Source organism: Anguilla rostrata, chromosome 13 (assembly GCF_018555375.3).
Source record: "Anguilla rostrata isolate EN2019 chromosome 13, ASM1855537v3, whole genome shotgun sequence".
NCBI lineage: Eukaryota > Metazoa > Chordata > Actinopteri > Anguilliformes > Anguillidae > Anguilla > Anguilla rostrata.
In genome coordinates this window covers 21582019-21596623 of record NC_057945.1, presented here as the reverse complement: position 1 = coordinate 21596623, position 14605 = coordinate 21582019, and positions in this window count along the sequence as shown.

The window sequence follows — 14605 nt, the reverse complement described above, 5'->3', positions numbered from 1 at the left end:
CTGTCACTATGGACCCACATCCTTGACTAGCCAGAGGGGGATGGGCTCCTTCTACTGATTCTGGTTCTACCCATGGTTTCTTCCTATATGCCATACTTGTGGGGGTTTAGCCAGGGTACAAGTACACTGTGACAACTCCTTTCAAGAATGCCCTATATAAATAAAAGTTGATTTGATTTGATTTGATTTCCAGTGGTGATGCATCATTTCCCCTGGCATGCTGTCACCTTTAGATGCCAATAGAATCCCTGCAGATTATGGACAACTTTAAATGAAACATCCCATCCATCCTATTTTAACCAATATTCATAAAAATCTCATAATTATTACACGTTAGTAACGTCCTTAGTATTTTTCAAGTATCTCCAGGATTTTACAATTTACCACCATTCAAAGTTGAAAGTATTTCAAAGGAGTACTTGAGGTGTCTCATGTAACATTCTTAAAGGGGAAGAGAAAGTCCAGGCATGAGCTTAACACCGCCCATGACCTCACCTCGTCTAGCGTTAAAACTAGTGTTAATTGAGAATACAAGCACACATCACAACAGAAGAAAATATACTGCTTGTAATCCTTGGCCACAGAAACATATGCATTGGTAGCTTTTCCCTGCAACACATGTGCTCTTCCACCCATTTGATGCACTCTGAAGAGCGGAGGCAGCACGGACACAGCACTAAATTTTCCACATGCCTAACCTGTTCAAATTTCAAAATTGGTACCACTGAATTGCTGCCAGCGCTTGCTCACACAGTGTTTATGAGCGATTCTTCTGGAACCTTTACTCCCATTGCCTGTGGTGAACTGATGCCCCCCACTAAATGCAAGACAGCTCCTTGCCCCAGTCGACAGTATTGATATAATAGGGTCTAACAAACTTGGCGGCTCACCAAACGTGTTGAGAAGCCTTATTTCAGTGCAGTATTTCAGCAGCACAGGTGAAAGGCTAAGGAAAGACGCAAACCGTGACCTGAAATACAATTAAATTCCTCATTTAGGTGAAATAACAAATAGTACGAGGGCTTGATGGTGATCATACCGTAAACACAGCAATGCTGAGATGGTATGCTAATAGCCGAGGACTTGGCATTAATATTTGTGCATCTTGATAATGTGGCCCATTATGTTCACTTATTCAGTGAACATAATGGGCCACATTAAAAATAAACTGATACATTAGTAAGTAAGCATTACAGACAAACTCCTCATTGTGTAGCCACATGCTTTTATCTTCTAGCCCAACTCCCCTTTCCTTAAGTGGCTTTTGTCGCTTGCCAGGCCGCCATTGTAAATAAGAATTTGTTCTTAATGACTTGCCTGGTGAAATATAGGTGAAATGAAAACAAAAAATGGACCATTGCAGTCACCATTACCATTGTGACATAACTGAAAAAAAAAAATCTAAAGTCAGGTTATTGACCTAATGCCCTTAGATATAGAGTTGTTCTTGACTAGATACAAGATGGGAGCAACGACCTTGATTTCGACTCAATGTCCAAACAGAAGCCCATTGGAAGAGAGGTTCAAGGGAGAAAATGGTGAGTTAAATGGCAAGACAAGCTGTCGATGAAACAATTACAGGACCCACTTGCTGATAAGATCCCTTCTACAGCATATTCCCTCCTTAGCTGAATCCTCGTCTCTGGAAAGGACTTCACGTGTCAGAAGTGCTCCTCTTTGGCAGCTACCAGGAGACACATTACATGAGCGTCTAAGGTGGGTTCAAGTCACTTGGTGACAAGATCAGCTAGCTCAGGCAATCAAAGTCATCTGGAATTTAACCTCTGCAATATCTGTATCAAAGATGCACTACCTTACACCATAAACTTAATTTCTTAACTGAAATAATGATGGTTGATTCAATATTAGAAGAATTCAGTGGCAGAAGTCTACAAGGGAGAAAAATGGACTTTGCACGCTCGGTCAGTGGCTGCAGTCAGGCAGTATGAATAAGTAATAAACACTTAAAGTATAATTCCAAGGTCAATCGCAGAAGATGCACAGGGAATAGTCATTAACCTAACAACCAAAGCCCTTGGATGCTGGGACAGGGAAATTCAGAGCACAGTGGAGGCCTTATCAGAAAAAGCTTCTGTTTTTGGAGGGAAGAGAGGACACAGATACGGCTTTTTACATGAAATCCAAAAGCATTTTACAAGCAGATCAGGACCTTACCTTAATGACCACTGACATTTAGCACCCATCTGGGTTGCCACTATGTGCCAGAACATTCATTATATGCCAGCAAGGGTGGGATTAAATTAAATATTTGAAAATCGGGCATTACAATCTTTTGCTTTGGTCTTCATGGACCACAGGGCTCAAAGACAGTTTAAATGCATTAGTATTTTTATTTTGATCCATCTGCACTGGGATGGATACATACAGTGATCTCCATAATGTTTGGGACAAAGACTTTTTTTTCTTGAGTTGGGTCAGTACTCTACAATTCTAGATTTGTAAATTCACCACAATTTACACATAGGTAAGATTCTAAGTTTCTGTTAAAGAGGGTATTTTTATACATTTTGGTTTTACCTTGTAGAAATGACAGCACTTTCTATACATAGTCCCCCATTTCAGCACACCATCATGTTTGGGACAAATGGCTTCGCAGGTATTTCTGATTAATCAGGTGTGTTCAATTGATTCAACAGTGCAAGCTAAGTTTCAGTATTTAATCTTGATTCTAGGCTTTTGTGTCTATTATTGCCGTTTGTCAACATTAGGAGCAAAAAGTCAATTAAGCCATTATGAGGCTGAGAAATAAGAAAAAAAAGACAGAGACAGGCCAAAACCTAGGTTTACCAAAACCAGCTGTTTGGAACATCATTAAGAAGTAAGAGAGAACTGGTCAACTCAGTATTCACAAAGGGCATGGTAGGACAAGGAAGACCTCTACAGTTGATGAAGAATTCTCACCCAAACACCTAAGATTAGAAATACTCTTCAAGAGGCAGGCATGAATGTGTCAGAAACTACTGTCTGTTGAAGACTTAATGAACAGAAATACAGAGGCTTCACTGCAAGATGTAAACCACTAGTTAGCTAAAACAAAAACGGGATGACCATATTATAATTTGACAAGAAGTCCATAAAAGAGCTTCCAGCGTTCTCTAAAAAGGTCTCGTGGACAGACAAGACCAAGATTACTTGTATTAGAGAGACGGCAAGAGCAGAGTGTGGAGACCAAAAGGAACTGTCCAAGAATGAAAGCACACCCCCCCCCCCACCCACCCTCCACACATCTGTGAAACATGGTGGTGGAGGCAAATGCCTCCAAACTCATTGGATGGTGCTTCATCCTACAGCAATACAATGATCCCATTCATACTGATGAAGCAACAACTGAGTTTTTCAAAGCCAAAAACTGGAAAATTCTTGACAGACTAAATCATTCACCCAATCAGAATCCAATTGAACATGCATCACTGAAAGTCATCTAGCCTCGAAACAAGCAGGAGCTGAACATGGCTGAAGTGCAGACCATCATCAGAGAAGATGCTGCACAATTGGTGATGTGTATTGGTCACACACTTCAAGCATTTATTGCATGAAAACGATATGCGACAAAGTACTAAACATGAATACTGTAATAAATACATCCCAAACATTATGGTGCCCTGAGATGAGGGAGCATATGTATAAAAAGTGCTGTAATTTCAACATGGTGAAACCAACGTGTATAAAAATACCCTTAAATAAAAGCTGGGAACCACTTTAACCACAAGCAGATGAATCTTAAAATGCGAAGTACAGATTCAAATCAAGAAAAAATATGCCTTTGTCCCAAACATCATGGAGCTCATTGTACATGCAAACAACTGAAATCATTGTTCGAAAGGGTGCATAAGAGATGGTTTAAGTGTAAATATAGGTTTTGACAGAGCCCAGAGCAGTAAGTCCCGGGCTGATATATCAGCTGTGACAGGTTTTAAACAACCGGAGACCAAGATAAGGAGGGTTTGTGTGAAATATGATTAAAGCATAGCCTTCCGTTTGCCTTTGATTTAAAGGAGCATGTGGCAAACAATTCATCTTCACATCCCACACATGCAGTCAGCTACTTTTGAGCAAAGGCACGTAGAAAAGTGAAAATAAAATGCTGCTTCAGCACTCTCCAAAGTAAGGGTCCAACATGGTGTCTTACAAACACAAAAAAATAAAAATAAATAAATAGAAGTAAAATGATTATAAAAGCTCTCTCTCCACCCCCCACAAGCACAGATAAAAACCAGTTTAGAAAAAATTATTCTATATTATAGAAGTGAGCTACTATATTGTAGATACATTTTAGATAAGATCGTATTCCCGAAAGTAAACTGAAAATTGTCAAATTTATTAATGGTACATGCTATAAAAAAGGTATAGCTAATCAATTCAGTTTTTTTCTGGGAGAAAATCAAAAATTGCTTGAAAATGGAAAAAAACAACAACAAAAAAAACAGGAAAAAGGTTCAGTAAGCAACCTACCCAGCACACATATGACCCACAAATTGTATTTCCTCATGCAACTAACCTATGTTTAAAGAAACAAAGAAACAAATAAATGAATAAATAAATAAATACTTGTTGAGTGTGAGTGGTAGGAATTTCCTCTGCCATTTGCAGCAGAGATTTGCCATGTTGTCTGACCTCTCTGCCCTGGTGTTGAGGTTCGGCAAAACAAATTATGGGAGGTGCAGGAGAGAAAGAGCACCCAGAGAGTGAGACAGACACACTCAGGGACGCAGACGCATTATGCTCTCATAAGCCCATTACCTCACCAGCGCACTGCGAAATTTGCCGAAACGCCAGACATTCACGTCTGCGCTTTCCAAAAGGGCGAGCGCACAGGTGCAGTCTGAAATAGGCATCGCTCACACGCCTACGATAAAAAACCCTCCCCTCGGATTCCCCTGGCTGACAGGGCAACCCCATCAAATGCTCTGCTGGAATATTCTGAGAAGGGACCCCGTCTCTGCGGCACCTCTCAATCTCTAACGCCCTTAAACAGCAAAAACATGGCCGTCTGACCCTGTTCAATGTTTCATTAGATCAGCCTCCTTTCCACCTGCACACAGCGCCTGGGACCTGACAGTAAAAAAAAACACACACACACAAAAAAAGCTGCCTTCTCAGGAATACGCAAGTCAAAGACCAGACCAGACCAGCCACTTTGACTGGTCTGAGGAACAACATCTTGTGGATCAGTGGTTTTAGGGATCCTTTTTAGACCGCAAGGGCATGTTAGCATCGCTTAGTACTCAAGATTTGTTTTTATACAATACTTTTTTTTTCATACTTTACACATTACAATTGAATTTCAGCCTGGCCCAGGCATCACTTTTCATGCATTATATTTTTTTATGGAATTTAATTTTACCCTGACATATGTATTACTTTACCAGATGTTTCATTTTCATTTAATTTAATTTTGCTCAGGAATGTGAGCTGTAAAGGGTATCTTAATCAAATTTCCTGTGACAAAAAACACAGAATTACATATCAACACATTTATTCTCCATGGCATTTTTGGCTGTAGCAAAAAACGTGCACATTTTCGAAGTTCAGCATCATGAAAAGCAGGGTTGCAGGTTGTCACATCCTCAACATCCACATTTACCATTCCTTGTACTATTGGCGTTTCAAGACAATAAGACAATAATATTAGAATTTCGTCCAACGCACACCTTTCTCAGCGAGGCCAGGATGCTGCTGTGTTTAAGTCTCTGGCTTTACTGGGAAATGTATGGAGCACTACCATACATTCTCCAGATGGGTGGCTTTCCAGTTATTACAAGCCAGATGGTGACCATTAGGCTCATTTGCATGAGTATATGAATGCTAACTATATATGATAAATTAATCTAACACCATCCTAAATTTGATATTTCCATCTGCACTCAGTCCACAGCCTATACCAGAGGATTTATTTACATCAGACTTTGACTTTCTAAATTTTTAGAAAAAAAGAAAGTGGGTAAAAAATAGAAGCTAGCCATTCTTTCATTTACATTCCTACTCATGCACAATGCAAGTGAAAAAATAACAAACTAAATAAATAAAAATCTCTCCATTTGCCCAGTGAATCCACCATGCCTAATGTCACAGACTGGGAATTATGATGGTTGGCAAAGGACCTCAGACGCAAGATGCAAAGGTGGGGGAGTGGCCCAGCCAATAAGAGGCTCCTCACCAGTGCAGGCCTCGCCACTGAGTCAAATACTGTCACCATCTGCAAAAAGGTCCATCAGCACCTGAACTTTTTAAGAAAAACTCTTTTAGGGTGTGCAATGTTCCAATGTCCCTCCTTTATCATAATTGTATTGAATCCATCTTGAATTTTAGTATTGTGACCTCATTTGGTAGCCTTAGCCAGTTTTTTAAAAAAAAACAGGCTGACTTAAGAATATTTCCTTAAGCAGGTCACCAGGAAGGCCTACTCCATTTTGGATTGCCCTGATCACCCATCTATAAGGAGTTCTGGCTCTTCCCTTTGGGCCATCAGTTTAGGGCCTAAAAATCTAAATGAGGCATACCAGAGACTCTTTTTGTTGCAGTGGCAATAAAAACACTGGACTGCTTCTGTTAACATGTACATTTTGATACCTTAAATATAGCACTGTACTATGAGTCAGGTAGGAGTGACTCCGTTCAGTCTTGCTTGTCTGTTGATTAAAATTTTGCATTTATTTACTTATTTTATGTGATGTTTCCCATACTATGTGGTCTTCGCCGCAAAACATATTTCCCTTGGGACAATAAAGGCAAAACTGAAGAGTTTGAGCTCAGTCGATGTCAATAGCTGGCGGCTGCACACAGTTAGCCTCGTCCAAACAGGCTTCACGTGGGCGGGTCATTTCAGAAAGGTGTCCTTGGGTTACTGCAGGCATTAGCTCTAACCAAACACAAGCAAAGAGCCTGGCACATGAATTCACATTCATTCAGTTAGCAGAGCATAAACACACAAAGGTTTATGCAAACAGCAGTGTCACACCCAAGAGTGGGACTAATTATGCTCCCTAAAACAACTTCATAAATTTAAGTGACACAGTAGGTACTGTATGAAACATCCGCGTCTCAGAGGCCATTACGAATGCTTGCTACACATTCCCTTGATTCTCGTGATTACAACACAGTTGGTACACATTGATTAATGGAAGAATAGCGACCAGGAGTGAGAGATTAGGAACTACTCGAGTCAACAGACATGCTAATTCAATCACGGCAGCACAGCCAATACACTACGGCCTAACTGATAGGTGTCCCAGATTCACTGCATTCTTTCTATTTTGTGTATTCTGTCATTCATGATCAAGGCTTGAAATTGTATTAAAGGTTGTGAATGAAAAGGATCTGGGCTCAATCGATACCGCAAAACCTTTGAGGCAGTCGTGTTTGAATGCTTTGCTAGCCTGCACCGCTATCTCCCTGCAACTGCTTGCAATACGTTTAATAAACTTCATCAGCTGTTCACTGAACTGTGTCAAATTTTCTTACAGCACAATGAGTCGGCTATGTCAGTGAGAGTGCTGGCCCTCCTGTAGCACTGTGTGGCCAGAAGGGTGGAAAATAAGCACTGGTTCTTTGATAGCACGGTGTGCCCTGCAGGTTGTAAAATAATCTCTCCGGTAGTACTATGTGGCCTGTAGGGCAGAGAGAAAATCATCACTGACTGCAATGGAGAAGACACAGAGCTTGAGCCAATTCTAAACATGTCCTGGATTAAATAGACAAAAATCCCCAGGATTGTTATTCTTCATGTTCTCGGTTATCTTAGAAGCTACAAGCAGTACGAGAAGTGGAAACAGGAGCTCTAGTACACTAGCACAAACATAATCACAAAGAACAAAATGTTCACAGATGAATATTTTAAAAAAGGTTTTCACACAGTGAGATGAGGAATGTGATCATTTTTCATTCACATAAATATAGGTATAGTACAACCTCACAGGGAAAGCATGATTAATGGCTGAACAAAAACGCCATGACTACCACATGAAAGCATAGAAGAGCTAGTGGGATGATTAGTAGAACATGAGCGGTCTGAGCCTTTAGACACCTTTGTGACAATACTGCATTGTTTAAGATGGCATGATCAACTTGTGACCTACAAGGGTAAAGAAAATCATGCATCAGCACCCTGCTCTAGATTAGGTGGCGCATCCTATCAGCCAGGATAAGAAGCTATGGTGTCACTGTTTGTCCTGCCTCTAGATCCTTTAGTTCCTGACCTCAAAATCTCATATGCCTCACACACACCTGTTAATTTTCTACCTTTTACTCAGGCTCTGAATGTGTAGCAGAGAAAGTAAGAGCAAACCTATTCAAATTCGGGAAATTGCAAATAGTCTATCCAGAAAAGTTGTATGGTGCTTATCTTTATACATGAATTGACAAAAGAAAAAAGGAAAATTATATTTGCAAGAAGGGCACAAATGCAGTAGAAGGTGGTGAAATTACTCATAAATATTTTACTTCAACTGTTAATAGACTGTGAAAAAAAACAGGGCTAGGTAACTTATTTACTGTAGGTAAACTGCCCGACAACGGTAACAACAACCTTAAATAAAAAAAAGAAAATAAAAACATGACACTTTCACTTCATAAAATCAGTCTAGATTATATATAAATATTCTAGATCTTATAGTTTAACCCAGTTTAAACAGTTTCATTCTGTAAGAATGACCTGGGAGCAAAATATTAGGCTTAATTGTAATGGGAAACTGTTTTGTTTCAGCTTGTCGGCCTGCATTGGCCAATCCTCTTTGAGATTATTTGGCAAAAGCACAAGACAATCTATTAAGTTACAGGCGGGGGTTGTTATTTACAATGGTCCCTGCTGAGGTACCTGCAATTCTGCAGTGTTTCCGCACTAGCAGTGCAATGAATTTCCCCCACACAAGAGAGTTACATTCAACTGGTAGCGGTGCTTTCCTTCCATACATCATTATCTCTCGCTGCAAAACAATCAGCATTTTTTTAATTAAAAGACCGGCTATGCATCAGTGGAAAAAAGGCCATTCAGAAGCAAGGGGTAACGTTTTGAAACAGGGACCGGGGTAGACGTTCAGTGCACACATACAGATAAACAAAATATCTGAACATTAATTTTAACAATTTGGGGACAAAAAATCTATTTGAGGAATATTTTCAATTGCAAATCTGACAGACCTACCACAAATCTGCACTGGCTTATCTTTTTCACTACCTATAAATCAGTGTGAGCTATGTAATACCATCGGAAACGCAGATTCATTCACCATCTGTCAATGCTGACTGCAAACAGCTGTTCAGTCTTCAGTTTATATCCCAATACATAAAAATGTGCTGTACCATCCAGTGCCTGCTCTCCATATCCAATCAGCTCCACTATAGGGAAGACACTGTTTGGCTCCTACAGATAACATTATGGGCTGTGAGATTAGTATCATGGCGAAAGGCTAATTCCATGGAGAGAACGATTTGACATCAATGTAATGTGATTAATACCATGATCATATTAGAATATTGTACTAACTTATCATGGTGATTTGATGAAGCAATACAACATTGCAAGAAGTAGCTAGCAGTATGATTTTATAGGCCATGCCTGAGAATCCTCCACATTTGAAATAACAACAGCAACCATCATCACATCACATCCCTGAGATATGAGCAGTTGGAAGCACGGTGGGGCTTCCCCGACTCTCCCCTTCTGGTTTTATTTAGAGAACCCAGTGTCTGCTCAACTGGGACCAGCACCAATCCAATGCACCGCTTCTCAAACAGACAGATCAGGGTTGGCTGTTTTCTACTACCCCTTCTGTAAAGAGAAATCCCACCACATTCCAAGCAACACGAATACGCTGTTTTTGTAAAAGTGTTGAAAATAATTCATATTGATTGGTCAAGGATTTGCTGTTTGACAATTGTGCAGCTCATGCAATACATGTTTAAAGTTGAATAGATGCAAGTAGTCACTGTGACAGCCTATCAAGGATCACTATGGAAATTAAAAGACCATCAGTTGGAACTGTGGAATTTGCCAACAAAAGCATTCCGTTATCTATTTGCAGATGTCACACAAATTGTGGGGGGTTGCATGATTATCACAGTAATAATCACACAAGCCAGCAGTAAACAATGATCACAAGTAAAGAGGACAGGAATAACAGCATATCAATAGTACTCCAGTGATGACACGCTAATAACCGTTCACCATATTGTATGGATTGTATGACGCATAGATAGCCGGCAGATTACCGAGGTAACCTCATTGGAACACCATGATTTATTCTATTGACCCACAGCAGGCTAATTCAGACATGGTCGTGACTTCTAAAATATGAATCACATGCCCTGGGTACTTAATCCTGGGAAAATACAGATTTCTCGCCAATGAATAGATGGAAGAGTGGCACAACGATGAGAGAACTGGGCTTGCCACTCCGCAGCCATAGGATCCATTTCCAGGTGGGGCACTGCCGACACACCCATGAGCAAGACACTTAGCCTGGACCACCTCAGAAAGTTACCCAGCTGTAAAATTGGATTGTCCGAAAAAAAAAGTGAGCTGTGAGGGTGCCTGTGGGCAGCAGCACCTGCTAATTGCCAAAAAAGTGTAATGTTCTCTATGCTAATAAAATTAATTAAGTGTAATACTTTTTAAAGCGTTTTATTACAGAAGCTAATCTTATGAATACTACTTAGTTTTTAGTTAATGCAGCTAAGACTACTGAGCACAGTGGGCGAAGTAGTTGGAGGTTGGGTTAGTGTCTCCAGTGTTCATTGCAAAAACAACAACAACAACAACAACAAACATCGATGTCAATGCTAACGCCAATATCATCATCAGCAACAAGTACTCCTCCTTGTAGAATAGGTTTGATGCATACAAAGAAACTAAACTGACAAAAATAAATGAATCACAGGATAGCACAGTTCTGTCAAAATGACAAAGCACCAGAGGGTCTGCAGAGAGGACTGGGACAGTGAGCACGGCAACATGAGAGAGATGAGCACAGTCACAACATACAGATCAGGATGCAGCCGGAAGCCCCACAGGCACTTTATAACACACTGTGCTTGGCAGACAGACAGACAGACACACACCTACCTACACACACACACACACACACACACACACACGGAAGGAAAGCTTTGTCTGTTTTATCTGAGGCCCCATGGGGCTTTGAGGACGGCCACAAAGCAAGAGGCTGCACTTCCGATCCGCAGGTGATGGCTTGGAGATTACGGAAAAAACTGATATTCTCCTTCTCCCCCCCTGGACAATGGAAAAAAAAAACATTACAAAGAGAATTTGGGTCCTGCACAATCGTGATATATTCAGGATTTCTTCACTCGTCTGCAAGGTATACGCTTTTCATCTTGGCCCTCGAGCTATATCCGTTGTGGTGATTAGGTATTTGGAGCAGGCAGGTCAGAGCAGGGAGAGTGGAGTTAAACATGGCCGCTGTCCAGGGTCCTGAAGACCCCATTGTTTGCCTGACTCTGAGGCGGCTTTAAAACTTGGTTCATTTGGAGGGCTATTTGTCCAAAACAGAGAGCTTGACCTTTGAATTTGGTTCATTTGATATATATGAAAGCATTTCCCGAACCTGGGAGGGCATCAAACAGGCGCTGGAGTATAAGGCGGTCTTAAGTTGGTTGTAAATGAACGCAGCAGCTTGTGACAAAGGGAGCTGCACTGAATCGCTATAACTCCAGGAATTAAGATGTTGCACACATGCGTGAAGGACTTAGGTATTAGGAGATTATGACGCTGCTTAGTGATGCACTATGCAAACAGTTTAGCATACACGCACAATGCTGACGGCCTAAAAAACACGAACGCACCATGGTCCGGAGGAATTTTGACAGTATGAAGCCTAACAACGGTCACTAACTAACACAAATAACAAATGCACTCTGGTTCAGTAAAAATGAATCAAATCACCCCACCTGCCCCTGCGGGTTTACCCAGACTAAGGATTTAGCCAGAACCACTCTCACGTCATTAGTCTATAGAGTTGCGCCAAATCTTGGCTAGGTTGAGTACTGTACTTTCACACTTCAGTATACTGGCTTTATTATTTTTTTAAATGTTTAAAATAGTTTATTCCTTTACTTCTTTATATTTAATGGCAGATATTTTCAATGCAAGCTCTCCCTTCTTGCATTCACTTTAAGTTTTTAAGTACACTTAACCGGAAATATTTTTTAAATACAATTCCATATCTTAGCATGTCACAAACATGGTTGACTTTGTATTACTGCATCTCTTATCTACCCCCGTTGCGCAAGAACTTTGCGAAAACAATTTTTAAAAGCTATATTATTTCTCCCAGTCTATTCATGTAACTGTTGGAGCATCTTTTCCATGGTGAAGGACAAGAAAACAAAATGGACACTGCTTGGCCACAGTTATCTGGCATCCTCCAGGGCATACCAGTAACCAGCATCTCCTGCTCACCTATAACACAGAGAAACCAAATGACAAATGGCAAACAATGTCCATCCATGGCTGTAGTTCTAAGCCTCTCCCAAATATGAAAGGTGGATACAAATATCTGTACAGTTTGATGGCCTTTTGAATGTAATAAGTGATACTACAGCTTTTCCGATGGTCCTGGGATTGAGTGTGGTACAGATGTAGGCAAATTATTGAATTGCAGCAAGGTTATAGAACCCCAGAGAAACAAAGACTAAAGTACAGACGCCACTGCGTCAGACCACGTAGCCCATTTTATGAGCAGTTAATGTGCAAAGCTTTTTGCAGACATCTCATAAATGCCAGTCTGCATCTGTGATTAGGGCAAAATGAACTCAATGACAGACTTTTCAAAACACAAGCACAGGACCTTCTACTTATGTCACATTTCCATTCATGAAAATAGGTCCTGATTTCAGAAAACTGTTTCATAAAGTGTTGGTATGTGCAAATCTGGTTAAAGCAAAGAACATGCCATGTGCCTATGATGGAAATTATAGGTTAATTGGAGCTTATTTACGTCAGCATTAATGATGCAGCTGTATATCAATATTTAAAGAGAAGGTGTTACCATTACTTCTCGGGCTCTTTTGTTAATGACCGAATCACAAGAGAACTTACGTCTGTCCTGCACACAGATAATGCCAGACAACCAAGCTGAAGGAAATGCCTGGAAATATTTACCTCTATATATATGACATCATGCCCATTTGATTATGATGGAATACATTGTTTCACATCATCAATCCCGCGCCGGTCACCCGAGGGAGAGATGCCCTTTAAAGAGCCCCGCAGGATGAAATGTGGCGGAAGCCGTTAAGTTCTCGGGCCGAGGCGAGCTGGATACGAAACATCTCACTGGTACACGTTGCACAGGTCACCATCCACTTAACCTCTCCCGGTGCCAAGATAAGAGACTCCCATCCTCCATTCCAGCGCGCCAAGCCATTAACCCCAATCTGGGGGAGCGCGCGCGATAGCCGCCCGCCGTCAGGGGGGAGATGGACGCGCGGGGCCCGCGCTGGCGGCTGCACATCAGTCCCCGTCTGCAGGGAGGCGGGGGCAGAGCGGCCCGTCCGGAGGCGGCTCCGCCGGGTCGCCGCTGATGGAGGGCCAGGGGTGGGTCCGCCCGACGGCTCCGGTCCTCAGGAGGCTACGAGCGGACGCAGCCGGCAGGTTTAGCAAACGGGAGAGCGTGAGGAGTTTCTAACACACTCCGTCTGTTTGCCCCCTTATTCTGACCCCCTGTTCTAATTCGAGTGGGGATGAGGAGGAGGCGGAAGGAGAAGAAAAGCCAAGAAGAGGGCGAGAAACTGGTTTCACTGATGGAGGGAATTCAACGAGAATGAGCCTGTATGAGTAAAAACTCCTCCTTAAGTAGAGCCTACAGGCACAGCTAATACCATTAACTGTCAATACCATTCTCTAAAGACTTTAAAATCCTTTTTTTTTTTTTTTGCTTCTAAGGAAGGTCATTTTGCTGAAAGGCTACCATGAGTGTGAGAAAAAATTTCTTCATTGAAAATAGATTGCCAAATTCAATAAGTGATGGCATTTGAGTCAAAATGCATTCTTATGTGCTCCAAGGGTGCATTTGTAGGAGAATGTAACACTTAAAGACATTGTTTTGGCCTGTGAGGAACATTATTCAACTGAAGGGCTAGTCTTAACAGGTAGAAAATGGTTTCACTGCTAACAGATTAGAGCATTCACCCATGGAAAAGTCCTCTTTTTAACTGAATCAAACAAACAGTTTGAACAATATGCACATACTCCTAGACAACAAATTCAGGGTTTATTTTTTGGAGTTTTAGGTTAACTTTAGTTTGGCCCTTCAGTCTTTAGCAAACAAAAACAACATGAGAAGTTCTGCTTGCTTATAAACGTTGAAGAAAGGGTTATGTGAGCCAGTTCCAAACACTTACACTTGGAGGCGTGTAAGGACAGTACAGGGAAGTGTGAACATTTCAGGACTGTTTTTTACAGCCAATACCAACACTACTGAAATCAAGTGAATGCATTGCAAAAGCTAAATAGTTCAAGGGGCCAAAGAGATGTTTCAGAATGGTACCCACATGCTGATCACCCACATCCATTCTCTTCCCCAGGTGAGTTAGCTAGGCCATCTAATAGGACATTTGTGCAGCCGGT